Below are 13645 nucleotides of genomic sequence, written 5' to 3'. Positions count from 1 at the left end.
ACACAATTTGGGAAACACGGCTTTATGTGGAACTTATCTGGGAAAAGGGGATCCTCATAACCTTCAATTATCATAGTATGTAAATCACTTTCAAATAAGCACAAATATAGCTGAAATAAAAAGATAAACAGAAAAAAACTGTACTTTGGTTAAGTATTTCATCTCTGCTAAGCAAATTTTCTTTTTCTTTTTTCTTGAGATGGAGTTTCCTTGTTGCCCAGGCTGGAGTGCAGTGGCAGGATCCTGGCTCACTGCAACCTCCACCCCCAGGGCTCAAGCAATTCTCCCGCCTCAGCCTTCTAAGTAGCTGGGATTACAGGCACCTGACACCATGCCAGGCTAATTTTTGTATTTTTAGTAGAGACAGGGTTTCGCCATGTTGGCCAGGCAGGTCTTGAACTCCTGACCTTAAGTGATCTGCCCATCTTGGCCTCCCAAAGTGCTGGGATTACAGGCATGAGCCACCATGCTGACTACCAAAGTTTTCTCATACTCTATCCTGGCTAACATGGTGAAACCCTGACTCTACTAAAAATACAAAAAAATTAGCCAGGTGTGGTGGTGGGTGCCTGTAGTCCCAGCTACTCGGCAGACTGAGGCAGGAGAACGGCGTAAACCCGGGAGGTGGAGGTTGCAGTGAGCCGAGATCGCGCCACTGCACTTGAGCCTGGGCGACAGAGCAAGAATCCTTCTCAAAAAAAAAAAAATGTTTTATCATACTACCACATAGCTGTATCATTTAGTATTTATAGAAAGAACGTATTACTATACTCTGAAAACATGAGGTGGGGAAAAGGGAAGAGAAGATAAATTTTAAAAGGTAAAAAACAAAAAACCTCTATTCAAATAAATTACAATCTAGAGACATGAAACTTATATACATATGAAAAACCTGTAACTCACCAATGCTGAACAGCGATGAAACCATACTGTAACTAGAGAGATGGAAGCCAAAAGAGTATCTACATGGGTCATGTTAACAGCCTGAGTTTCTGTCTCCCTGCTATAGAATTCAAAAGTAAATGAACTGGCTGGCTGATCACATGCCATCAAAGCAGGAAAAAACTTGTTTACCGAGAGCTCCTTGAGGCCCGGTCTTTAGAACACTACCTAGCACAAGGGGCATTAAAAACTGCTTAAGCCTGGTGCGGTGGCTCACGCCTGTAATCCCAGCACTTTGGGAGGCAGAGGTAGGCGGATCACAAGGTCAGGAGTTTGAGACCAGCCTGGCCAAGATGATGACACCCCGTCTAAAATTAGCTGTGCATGGTGGTGCACACCTGCAATCCCAGCTACTCGGGAAGTTGAGGTGGGAGAATCACTTGAACCTGGGAGGCGGAGGCTGCAGTGAGCCGAGATCACGCCACTGTACTCCAGCCTGGGCAACAGAGTGAGACTCCGTCCCGAGGAAAAAAACAAACTACTTGTGGACCAAATAAATAACAGACATTTGAGGAATTATGAATGCTAATGGGTGGTGAATATCACCTTTATGTCTTACCAGTGACAGAATCCCGAGCTGCAAAGAACCCTGTGATCTAAGCCAGGATGCCACTTTTACATAGGTAGGGGATTAATACCAACTACAGCCAAAGCATGTTCTTTACATCCCCAAATTTGATTCCACATTTTTGGTCCTTTCTTTCCCACTCTCACTGCCTTCGGTTAACACCTTTCCTTCCCCTAAAACAAACAGCTCGCAGAACTTTACAACACAGTTGTGACAACAAAACTGATGTGAGCCTTGAGGATTTGTTAATAAATAGCCTGACTTATTAAGCTTGTACTTTACAAACATAAAACATTTAGTTCTACAACTACTTATTCATAAGCACAAAGGTAGAAAATTTGAAAATACACATTTTGATGTTACTCTCTTTACCCTAAGCAGAGAACTTCAGTACTATGAAATAACACTAGGCATCTGACCAACTGGGAGAAAAAAGGTTAAAGCACAGTCACATGCCATGAAGTACTCAGACAGACTGTAAGACCACCAGCAAAAGGGGAGGGAACCAGTGCAGGAGAAAAAGGCAAGTCAGAAGCCTACATACAAATCACTGAAAATAAGGGCAAGAGAACTTGAGGGGTTTTCAATCTGGGACCCTTGGTGTAATAATGGGATGACTGAAGCCCAGAGAGATGGAGTTACTTGTCCAGAGTGACAACATAATTAGTCACAGAGTCAGGACCCAGCCCAGAGCTTTTGATTCCCAGGCTTCTGTGTTTCCCACTGTAACACAGGCCTCCCATCTTCTCTACAAGAATAATGTGGAAATTAAATACTATCTACTGGCCTAACTAAACTATAAGCCACTAATCAAATTATGACTATACAACTAAAGCATCTGTAATAAACCATCTCTTTTAGATTATAACATGTGGTTACTGCTTGGAAATCTATTAAAATCCAAATTAGGATCTATTTATAAACCTTCATTCTAAAATACTAATTCAAAACTGCTCAGCAAGGAAAATAAAATGATTTCATATGAGGGAGTCATACCCTATTTCAGGGAGCACATATTTTGAAGTGAGGCAGACCTGAGTTCAAATTCTGGCTCAACTGTGCAATGTCTGTGTTATCCTGGACAAACCCCTCACTTTGGTTTCCCATCAATAATGATGTTGGGGACAATACTACCTAAGAGGTTTGCCCAACATTTAGTGTACCTAAATGGTAATTTGTTCCCCCAAGCTAACTAATTTTTGTTAATTTCCCTTGATTCTTTGCCTATTTCAACTTTTAACTTCATACACCCCTCCCAAATGATTTGCCAGCTACATCACAAATATTATGAATATTAGTATATTAAACCTTAAAAAAGAATTATATGACAAAGAGCATTTAATATATTTTGAATACAACCTTTGTAAATGTTAGTGAAAAGATTCAAAAGGAGACATTATTGCATAAAGTATGATACTTAATTCAAGTAAACTGGACAAAGAATGAAGAAAACCAGGCTCCAGATTCAGTCCTGTGGCTAACAGGCCATACAACCCTAGGAAAGAGACTTCACTTTGCAGAAAGCTACACCTGTTACCGCTCAAAGTGAACCAAACTCTGCTCTAGTTATGGTGGGCCTCAGTGTTCCCACCTGCAGAAAGAACCATTCTGCCCAGGTTGTCTCTGAAGTTCTAAAGTTTCTCCCACCTGGAAAAGCCTATCCTCGGCATCACACAACTTATGTCTAGGCATCTGATATATGGCAGCACATCAGATGTAGCAACTCATTTAATCGTCCTCCAACCCTCTCAGATATTGTCTATTATTACCATTCAAGGAATTCAAGCTAGACAGAAGGAACTTAAGGTTATAGAGCCCACAGCAGAGGAATGAGGGTTCAAAATCTAGGCAGTCTGGCTGCACCTGTGCTTTTAACCACTAGCTAACACTGCCTCTCCAAATTCTATAAATCTAAGAGTGGGCCTTAACTACAGACATGTAAACAGAAACCTGTTCAAGTATTTCTTCCTAGTGCCTCAATACAGCTGACATATAATCTACTGTGAAGGGAGGCAACAGTGACTAACATGTTAACAGTCCGTACCCTGTAAAGAGCAAGTTACAGTTCATTAGACAAGGTCAAAGTAGGAACTTAATTAAGATAAAGCTACACAATGTATGTTCTGTTTCTCAAACATATTACCAAAATAAAGTGTGTGATTTTTTTTAACAGTATCGTACTTTCTTGGTCCTCAACAATTTTTGCTAGATAATGCTCCCAAAGAATAATTACCATATAAAACCAAACTGCCACTAAATAATGGCTAGATTTTCTCCATCTTTGAAAATATGCATATGAACACACACACACGAACAAGCAAACACAATCTATAACTTAAAACACTATATTCTGAGTACCAAGACAAAAGCTATTAAAGATCATACAAATAGGTATGCACTGGTTATGGTCAACATAAATGGCCAAGGCAGGATTTACCTCCCTCCTTTGGAGCCACTTCACACCCGAATGACCTCTTGCAATTCTCTGCATGCCATTCTCCCTTCCTCTGCAGGCTTGACATCACAGCTGCTATAAACCACAATTCTGCTGTCCCCTCACCCCTTCTGTTTTAAAAGTTAAAAGCACTGTGGGACTGGGAAGCTCAGTGAAACAGAAATGGCACAATGAAGGACTAAAACGCACCCCACCCGCCAAAAATGCAGATGGCAACAAGCTGTTAACCTGATTTCATCACCACCAGTCTATGATCTGCCACCTAGGTCCGCAGTAACTCTTCTCATAATCCTTGGAGGGCCTGAGAAACAGGCAGAACACTGATCATTTTATTCACAGACTGGTCTACTCTACAAATGGTGATGGCAGAAATATTTGCTTCACTTTACTCTGCCCCCATATTCTGGACTGTAGAGATTAGGGGAGTTGAGGACAGTCTCTCTTTCTCACTGCAAGACTCCCTTGCAGGAGAATTTTTAAAAAAGTGGTTGGGATCTGGTCAGAGAGTCAGTAAGAGCACATAATGTAAGAACTCTCACACAGTTCAATTCCATCTGTAATTAAAGAAGGCTCTAATACAAGTCTTCTCACAATAGCCAAAAGATACTGATGACTAAATCGCTACGCAATTTTAGATTACTTGACTTCATAATAATGCCAGATCTTTACACCTCAGTAATAACAAGTCACAAGTAATTTAACCCAGAGATTAGGAGATTTGATCTTTTTTCACACAATTTTATCACACAACAAAGTGTGTACAAAAAAATGTCTACCAAAGTTTTTCTGTTATCCATATTAATCCACCTTCCACAGTCCCATTTCTGTAACATGTAAAGACATTCATAAAACCAAATGCCCAATTAAAAGGAGCAATGAAAAAGAGGAAAATGGGACGGGCGCGGTGGCTCAAGCCTGTAATCCCAGCACTTTGGGAGGCCGAGACGGGCGGATCACAAGGTCAGGAGATCGAGACCATCCTGGCTAACATGGTGAAACGCCGTCTCTACTAAAAATACAAAAAACTAGCCGGGCGAGGTGGCAGGCGCCTGTAGTCCCAGCTACGTGGGAGGCTGAGGCAGGAGAAATGGCGTGAACCTGGGAGGCGGAGCTTGCAGTGAGCTGAGATCCGGCCACTGTACTCTAGCCTGGGTGACAAAGCGAGACTCTGTCTCAAAAAAAAAAAAAAAAGAAAAGAAAAAGAGGAAAATGAATTTTTATTTTTATTATTTTTATTTTATGTATATGTCTTTTAAGATGGGATATCACTCTGTCACCCAAGCTGGAATGCCATGATCATAGTGCACTGAGGCTGCAAATTCCCAGACTCAGGCAATCCCTCCTGCCTCAGCCTCTTGAGTAGCTAAGACAACAGGCACACACACCACCATGCCCAGCTAATTTTTTCATTTTTGTAGATATGGGGTCTTGCTATGTTGCTCAGGTCAGCCTCCACCTCTTGGGCTCAAGCAATCCTCCCACCTTGGCCTCCCAAAGCATTGAGATTATAGGAGTAAGCTACACCCCTCGCCCTGAACTTTAAAAATAGGGCTGGAGGTCGGTGTGGTGGCTCACGCCTATAATCCCAGTGCTTTGGGAGGCTGGGGCAGGAGGATGGCATAAGACCAGGAGTTCAAGACCAGCCTGGGCAACAGAACAAGACCCCATCTCTTTTAATTAAAACATTTTTTTAAATTAAAAAATAAAATAGACCTGGAATAGAAACAATGCCAGAAACGTAACCAAAAGACAATACCTAAAACGAAATTCCATCCCACTATTCAATTTTATTTTGGGGGCTGGGGGTGGGGTTGGGGAAGTTGGATTTGTGCATTTTCATGGCAGATGGCAAAACTGTGAGTGATTAGTCATCAATCTGGAAAAAAGGCTCTTGGGAAAGTATGGCAGTAACTAAAGAAATCTATAATCCCACAAAAGTTGATCAAAACAGAACACTTTAGTAAATATTCCAAGATAATAAAGACCCTGTGTGGCATACACATTTGCAATATACAAATATTCAAAAAAAATCAAGTTACCAAACCCTATACTTACACTGGACTTTATTGGCAGTTTTTCTATATTAACTTTAGGAAACGTACAGAGCCTTACTCAGCATCTCACTTTATACGTGATGAAACAGAAACAGAGATCTTATTAATACACCTTAGAATGCAAAATACATGGGAAAAAACTGACTTAGTACAAGAACCTGAAGTAGAAAATGTTAATGAAGGGAAGTAAGCTGCCTTGAAATTACAATACAAATATTCAGGCCGGCTTGGACGCTCACACCCGTAATCCGTGCACTTTGGGAGAGGATTACTTGAGCCCAGCAGTTCAAGACCAGTCTGGGCAACATGGCAAGATCCAGTCTCTATAAAAATACAAAAATTAGCCGGATGTGATGGTACAAGCCTGTGGTCCCATCTACGGGAGGCTGAAGTTGGAGGATGGCTTGAGCCTAGGAGGTTGAGGTTGCAGTGAGCCGTGTTCGCACCACTGCACTTCAGCCTGAGCAACAGAGAACCTGTCTCAAAAACCAAAACCAAGAAAGCAAATACCATCCATTTGTTATAGTAGCAAACCATTTCATGAAATATTCTATGCTGATATCCAGCCTGAATCTTCGTGTTATCATGGTCAAAAAATAGTTACCCTATATGGATGGCCCTAGTGTAGAGACTATTTTTCAGGAGCGAAGTGGGGGGTGGGAAGGGACACTGCATCGCCGTCTGTGGGGGATGGTATACCAGCCATGATCGTAATCTTTTGACAGCATCCTTTTAGAAGTCCATTCACCCCTATAGCAGAGATCTGTGTGCTTTCTTCCTCTTCCATACCTCATGACAACACACATCCTGCCAATAAAAACTTTATTCAACAAGCAAGAGGATCCAAGTCTTACAGAGAAAGCAATAAATGTACTTCAAACAAGAAGCTTTTAGAAAAAGTTCTGTCCACACTAGTAGTTATTAAGCGTAACTACTGCATTTCATCTGAGGTAAATAATACAACCTTGTCAGGAAAACATAACACACTTAAAAGATTTCCATTGCTGAGTAAAAATTTTTTATCTAAAGATATTTAATGATAAGAAAAGCTTAGGGATATGTGTGTGTATACATATGCATACAATATACTTCATTATGCAGAGAAAAAATACACAGAAAAAGACTGGAAAGAAAATACGCGAAAATGTTAACAGTAACCAAATCTAAGTGGTAAGATTATAGAAAATGTTATAAAGATTTTCTAGTACTCCCTGAATTTCGCAAGCTTTGACAAAGATCATGTATTATTTTGAAATGTAGAAAATTTTTAAACTGCAAAAAGGTGGCATTCACTTGTCATACACGCAAACAAGTGCATGCTTACAAAACTTAGACCCTAAGCTGCTTTCACAGATTGTATATTCTAGATTTCAAATACAGCTGCTAATTACTTCCTAGCAATTTGAAGAAACTACAAAATAAAGCTAAACACTTTCCCTTCTGGCTCTACTATAAAGATCTCGCAATAAAATAAAAATAAAAACAAAGTTTTACCTTTCTACAAAAAGGTCTACGTCCGGTTTTCTACAGATTATTAGTAACTATTTTTTTAAAATCATCAATTTGTTATTTTACACAAATGCCACCTCAAAGAACGTATAGGTTTAACTTAGTAATTCCAAAGTACAGACGCCTAATACAAAGTGCGATAAGTTTTTACGCATTTTAGCGAACGCACAAACAGAAACACCTTCTGTGTGCAGATGAGCTTATTTTATATACACCTTTTCATTACCTCTTAAGAGCCTACATCTAATGAAGCTTTCTGCAAAGGTACTTTGCTTAGCTTGGGCATGAATTTACTTGAATATCTGGGAAGCTGTCAAAATCGATCTGAAACTGCATTATATTCAAGGCACAGAATGTCAACTCCTGACTGGGCCTCCTTCTCTCTTCTTTCACAAGAGCGCCTTTAATATCCCCTAGCCTACATTTCCGGGCTCATGAGTCACTGAGAAATGAGCTCTAAGTTTCTCTTAGAATGCTGCTCAAATAGCTCCTCTACAGCATTCAAGGATCTGGCCCCAAAATACCTCTTTAGTCCCATACCCCCCGCCCCCTGCACCACGCCAACAAACGGAATTATCCATGATTTCCAGGCTTTGTCTTCTCGTTTTTGCTGCCCCTTCCACACATCTTTTCTGCAACCCTCCTCTCCTAAATCCCATCAGGCCTTCAAGACTCTGCTCAGCACCCCCCGCCCAGGACGCCTTCCAGGTTTCTGCTAGGCAGAAGTGATCGGTTCGGTTTTTCCGGGTGCCCTTCCAGCACTCTGTCGTTCTTTCACAGGACTTATCACCTCCTTCCCGGTATCGCAGTTATTTGTGTACTCGTCTTATCTCCCACACCAGAGCCTAAGCTCCTCGGGGGAGGGGACCGGGGCCCGCTTCACCTTTGAATCCCTCAGGCGCGGGTCGACTACGGCGCCTGCACGCAGTCTGCGCTCCGGCTGATTCCACTGAACTCGAGACCGCTCCGACCGCACAATTCCTAACCAGAAATCAGTTAGGCATTTTCCTGAATTGATCACAACGCTGGTATCTGCCTCCCGACAACAGGAAGTTTACCAGGGGCGGGAGCGAGGCGCCGGAGCCCGGGTGCAGCCGGTGACAGTTGACCCGGCCCGCACTTCCCCGCCCTCCCGACTCCGGCCCGGACCACCCCGAGCCGCCAGCCCCGCCTGAGAACCACGGAGGGGGCGGCAGGAGCGCCTGGACCGCAGGCCCCCGGGAGCCCCACGCCGGCGAAGGCAAAGTGAGCGTCTCAGCGAGGGCTGGGGCCGAGCCGGGAGGAGAGGGCAGGCCGGGCCCGGCTGCTCCCGCTAGCTCCGGGGCCCAGCTGGGCCGGGGCCGCCGCCACCCAAGAAAATGGAGGCAACCCCGGGGCCGGTGAGGGCCCGGCGGGGCAGGCGGAAGCCGGGCAGCCGTCCGCACCACGAGCAGGGCCGGGCCGGGGGTCACTCACGGGGCTGGGCCAGGCGTTCCCTTCTCTGCCTCCGCGTCGTCGCCGTCGCCGTCCTCGGCCGCCGCCGCCTCGGGCTGCTCGTTCGGTCCCCGCGGCGTGGCTCGGACGCTCGGCCCCTCCGTTGTCTTCCGCCCGCTCCTGCTCCCAGCGACGGGCTCCCGCGGCGGCAGCGGCGGCTGCGCGGGCGGACGGCGGCCCAGGGGCTCCCGCGGCTGCCGCCGCGCTGCTGCGTTCACTTGGGTTGCGGCTGCTGCTGTGGGGCCCGGCGCCGCCTTAGTCTTCGTCTGTGCCCCCGCCCCGGCGCCTGAAGGTTCTGTGTCTCCCAGGCCGCGCCGCTCCCCGATCCCCTCGCCCCGCTCGCGGCCCGAGCCCGGCTTTGACGTGCGCACTGCGCAGCCGCCGAGGACGCGACGTCGGGCGGCGCCGCAACGCCCCCTTCCGCCTTGGGCGCCCCCGAGCGGCTGGCGGACTCAGGGCGCCGCGAGTTGGCGCGAGGCCCGAACAGGAGGGGCCGCAGAGAAAAGCACAAGTCAACCCCGCAGTTCCTCTTCCTCCGCCGCAGCTTCCAAGGCGGGGCTTATCCCCTTCTCTTCCGCCTGAGCGCTCTTCCAGCGGGAATCGCACGCCCACTTTGAACGACGACTTCCTCAACTCTTCAGGCTTAATTCTGCAAAAGGCCTGGATCCCACTTTGTGCAGACCGATTCTTTCTTGCTTGCGAGGAGCAGATCACTTCATTTTAGCTTCCAGGGGCACACAGCATAGAAAGTGCCGGAACGTTCCAGATTAATGGGAACATTCCTATTTAAATCAGCAACCTGGATTTACATCCTGCTCCACCATTTGCTATCTATGGGCTGTTTCACGTCCTTGTGCCTGGATTTCCTCACACGTTGGAAAAAAAAGAAGTATATAATAATATAGTGGTACCAGCCACGGGCTTCTGAGGATGAACGGGACAGTGCATTGCAAAGCTCTGACAACGGAGCCCGGCACATACAAATGCCATACGTGTGTATTTTTGTTTCTTTATTTTTAATGTGTAATGAACTAATTTTTAATGTTTAATGAACTATTTTTTTTAGCGCCTCCTGTACGCCAGGGGTTGGGGCAGTGAGCGAAACAGTCCCTGCTCCTAGCGCAAACAGTTGACAAATAATTGACTAATAAACCTACAGGTATGTATAATACTGGACAGTTAGGCCAGGCGCGGTGGTTCACGCCTGTAATCCCAGCACTTTGAGAGGCCGAGGTGGGCGGATCACGAGGTCAGGAGTTCAAGACCAGCCTGGGCAACACGGTGAAACGCTGTCTCTACTAAAAGTACAAAAAAAAAATTAGCCGGACGTGGTGGCGGGCGTCTGTAATCCCAGGTACTTGGGAGGCTGAGGCAGGAGAATCACTTGAACCCGGGAGGCGAAGGTTGCAGTGAGTCGAGACCGCGCCGTTGCAGCGAGACTGTCTCCAAAAAGGAAGCAAAAAAATACTGGACAGTTAAAAACACCACTGGGTGAGGAGGGGAGAGAAAGTGGGGTATTGTTATTTACAGCGCTCCTTCGAGGAGCGGCTTCCTGGAGAGAGAGAGCCTAGGAGCTTTCTGCATGGAAAGGCAGAGGGAATAGCAGGACCAAGGCCCTGAGGCCAGAATGTGCTGGCTCCAGGCCCCAGAGAGGACAGGAGATAAGGAAGGAGTGCGGTCCTACCAATCAAAGTTAGGACTTCCTGTTTTTACTCTCAAGGAGATGGGAAGCAATTTGAAGGGTTTTGAGCAAAGAAAGGACATGGACTGACATTTCAGAAGGATCCCTGTGGTTGTGGTATGAGGACCAGACTGAAAACCCTGAGGATTTCAGCAGGGGGACCAGTGAGAAGGCTGGTGAAATCAGCCAGCCAAAAGATAAGCCTCGGTTCAGCCCGGCGTGGTGGCTCACGCCAGCAATCCCAGCGCTTTGGAAGGCCAAGGTGGGTGGATCACCTGAGGTCAGGAGTTCGAGACCAGCCTGACCAGTATGGTGAAACTCGCCTCCACTAAAAATACAAAAATAACCCCAGCTACTTGGGAGGGTGAGGCTGGAGAAGTGCTTGAACCCGGGAAGCGGAGGTTGCAGTGATCCAAGATCGTGCCACTGCACTCCAGCTTGAGTGATAGAAGGAGACTCCGGGCAGGGCGCGGTTTCTCACGCCTGTAATCCCAGCACTTTGGGAGGCCGAGACGGGCGGATCATGAGGTCAGGAGATCGAGACCATCCTGGCTAACACGGTGAAACCCCGTCTTTACTAAAATCCAAAAAAAACATTAGCTGGGCGTGGTGGCGGGCGTCTGTAGTCCCAGCTACTCAGGAGGCTGAGGCAGGAGAATAGCGTGAACCCAGGAGGCGGAGCTTGCAGTGAGCGGAGATTGTGCCACCGCACTCCAGCCTGGGCGACAGAGCGAGACTACGCCTCAAAAAAAAAAAAAAAAAACCTCGGTTCAGGGTGGTGGCAGTAGAAGAGTAAAATGGTCACTTCTAGACACATTTAAAAGGTGGCTCACGCCCATAATCCCAACACTTTGGGAGGCCAAGGTGGGAGGATCATTTGAGGTCAGGAGTTAGAGATCAATCAGCATGCTCAACATGGTGAAACCCTGTCTCTATTAAAAACAGAAAAATTAGCCAGACGTGGTGGCTGGCACCTGTAATCCCAGCTACTTGGGAGGCTGAGACAGGAGAATCGCTTGAACCCCAGGGGCAAAGGGAGGCAAAGGTTGCAGTGAGGGGCAATTGCAGTGAGCCAAGATCGTGCCACTGCACTCCAGACTGGGCAATAGAGTGGTACTCAGCCTCAATAATAAGAATAATAATAAAAGGTGGCTCACACCTGTAATGCCAACACTTCGGGAGACAGAGGCAGAAGGATTACTTGAGGCAAGGAGTTGAAGACCAGTCTGGGCCACATAGACTCCTGTTTCTAGAAAAAAATAAAATTAGCCAGGCATGGTGGCATATGCCTGTAGTCCCAGCTACTCCAGAGGCTGAGGAGGGAGGATCACTTAAGCCTGGAGAGGCGAGGCTACAGTGAGCTGTGACTGTGCCCCTGTCACTCCAGCCTGGGCCACAGAGTGAGACCTTGACTCAAGTAAATAAATAAATAAATAAAGGGTAAAGCTAAAAGGATTTTCCTGACTTCTAATTTTTTTTTTCTCAAGCAACTGGAAAATACAATTTGGTGATATGGTGAAAATTTAAGCAGAAACAGATGTGAAGGGAGGAACTTGGGAATTTATTTAGGGACATATAAAGTTTGAGCTGCCTGTTGGACATCCAAGTTGGAAGCTGGACTTAAGAGTTCAGAGGAGAAGGCCAGGCGCGGTGGCTCACGCCTGTAATCTTAGCACTTTGGGAGGCCAAGGCGGGTGGATCACGAAGTCAGGAGTTGGAGACCAGCCTGACCAACATAGTGAAACCTTGTCTGTACCGTCTCTAATAAAAATACAAAAATTAGTCGGGTGCGGCGGCTTGCGTCTGTGGTCCGTACTACTCTGGAGACTGAGGCAGGAGAATTGCTTGAACCTGGGAGGCAGTGGTTGCAGTGAGCTGAGATCGCGCCACTGCACTCCAGCCTGGGTGACAGAGCGAGACACGGCTTAAAAAAAAAAGTTCAGGGGAGAAGTCTCGACCAGAGACAGAATTTAGGTAGTTCTCAGAGTAGGCAAAACCTCTGGACTCAGTGAGATCCTTTAGGATGTGAGTGTTTGTACTAAGCCCAGTCCCCCAACAATGACAGGTCATGGAATGATAAAGAACCAGTTCCTGAGAGGGAGGAGCCAGTGCGGTAGGAAGAGATCCAGGAAAATATGGCCAGGTGCGGTGGCTCATGCCTATAATCCCGGCACCTTGAGAAGCGGAGGCAGGCGGATCACTTGAGGCCAGGAGGTCAAGACTAGTCTGGCCAACGTGAAACCCCATCTCTACTAAAAATACAAAAATTAGTGGGGCATAGTGTTGCACGGCTGTAATCAGGAAGGTGAGGCAGGAGAATCCCTTGAACCCGGGAGGTGGAGGTTTCGGTGAGCTGAGATCACACCACTGCACTCCAGCCTGGGTGACACAGCAAGACTATGTTTAAAAACAAAAAAACGGAAAGAGAGAAAGAGAAGAAAGGAAGGAAAAGAAAAAGAAAAAAAGAAAAGGAGGGGGAGAAAGAAAAGAGAATAGAAGAGAAGAGAAAGGAAATGAGTAAAAAAAAAATCATCTGGGAAATAAGGGACACCTTTCAGTGGGGAGGCTGGATCTCTGCTGCCAAATGTGGCTTATAGTTAAGTAAGGTTACTATTGGTCATTGATCTCAGCTCCACCAAGGCCACTCAGAGGCCACTCCTTGGTAAGAGCTGTTTCGGTGGCGAGGTAAGCGGCAAGGCCTGATTGGCGTAGTCTTTAGAAAGAATGAGAGTAGTCAGGCACGGTGGCTTGCGCCTGTATTCCCAACACTTTGGGAGGCCGAGATGGGTGGATCACCTGAGGTCAGGAGTTTGAGACCAGCCTGACCAACATAGTGAAACCCCATCTCTGCTAAATAAAAAAATTAGCCAGGCGTGGTAGCGCATGCCTGTAATCCCAGCTACTTGGGAGGCTGAGGCAGGAGAATCACTTGAACCTGGGAGGTGGAGGTTGCAGTGAGCCGA

At 46.4% G+C, this 13645-nt stretch overlaps 1 protein-coding gene across 2 annotated transcripts in view; it reads right to left on the bottom strand.

The window, feature by feature from the left end:
* CAB39 (calcium binding protein 39) overlaps window positions 1-9090 on the bottom strand; it is a 107595-nt gene extending 98505 nt beyond the window's left edge. The window contains exon 1 of one of the 2 annotated variants that reach the window (XM_007966597.3): window positions 8984-9090. The gene's annotated coding sequence lies outside the window, so the exon portion shown is untranslated. Of the gene's footprint in view, window positions 1-8411; window positions 8928-8983 lie in introns of those variants that run through there. The other variant, XM_038001400.2, reaches the window with a different exon arrangement.
* Between the last annotated feature and the right edge of the window lie 4555 nt (window positions 9091-13645).

This window comes from Chlorocebus sabaeus, chromosome 10 (genome assembly GCF_047675955.1).
Source record: "Chlorocebus sabaeus isolate Y175 chromosome 10, mChlSab1.0.hap1, whole genome shotgun sequence".
Taxonomy (NCBI): domain Eukaryota; kingdom Metazoa; phylum Chordata; class Mammalia; order Primates; family Cercopithecidae; genus Chlorocebus; species Chlorocebus sabaeus.
This window is presented reverse-complemented; position numbering and strand designations above follow the sequence as displayed.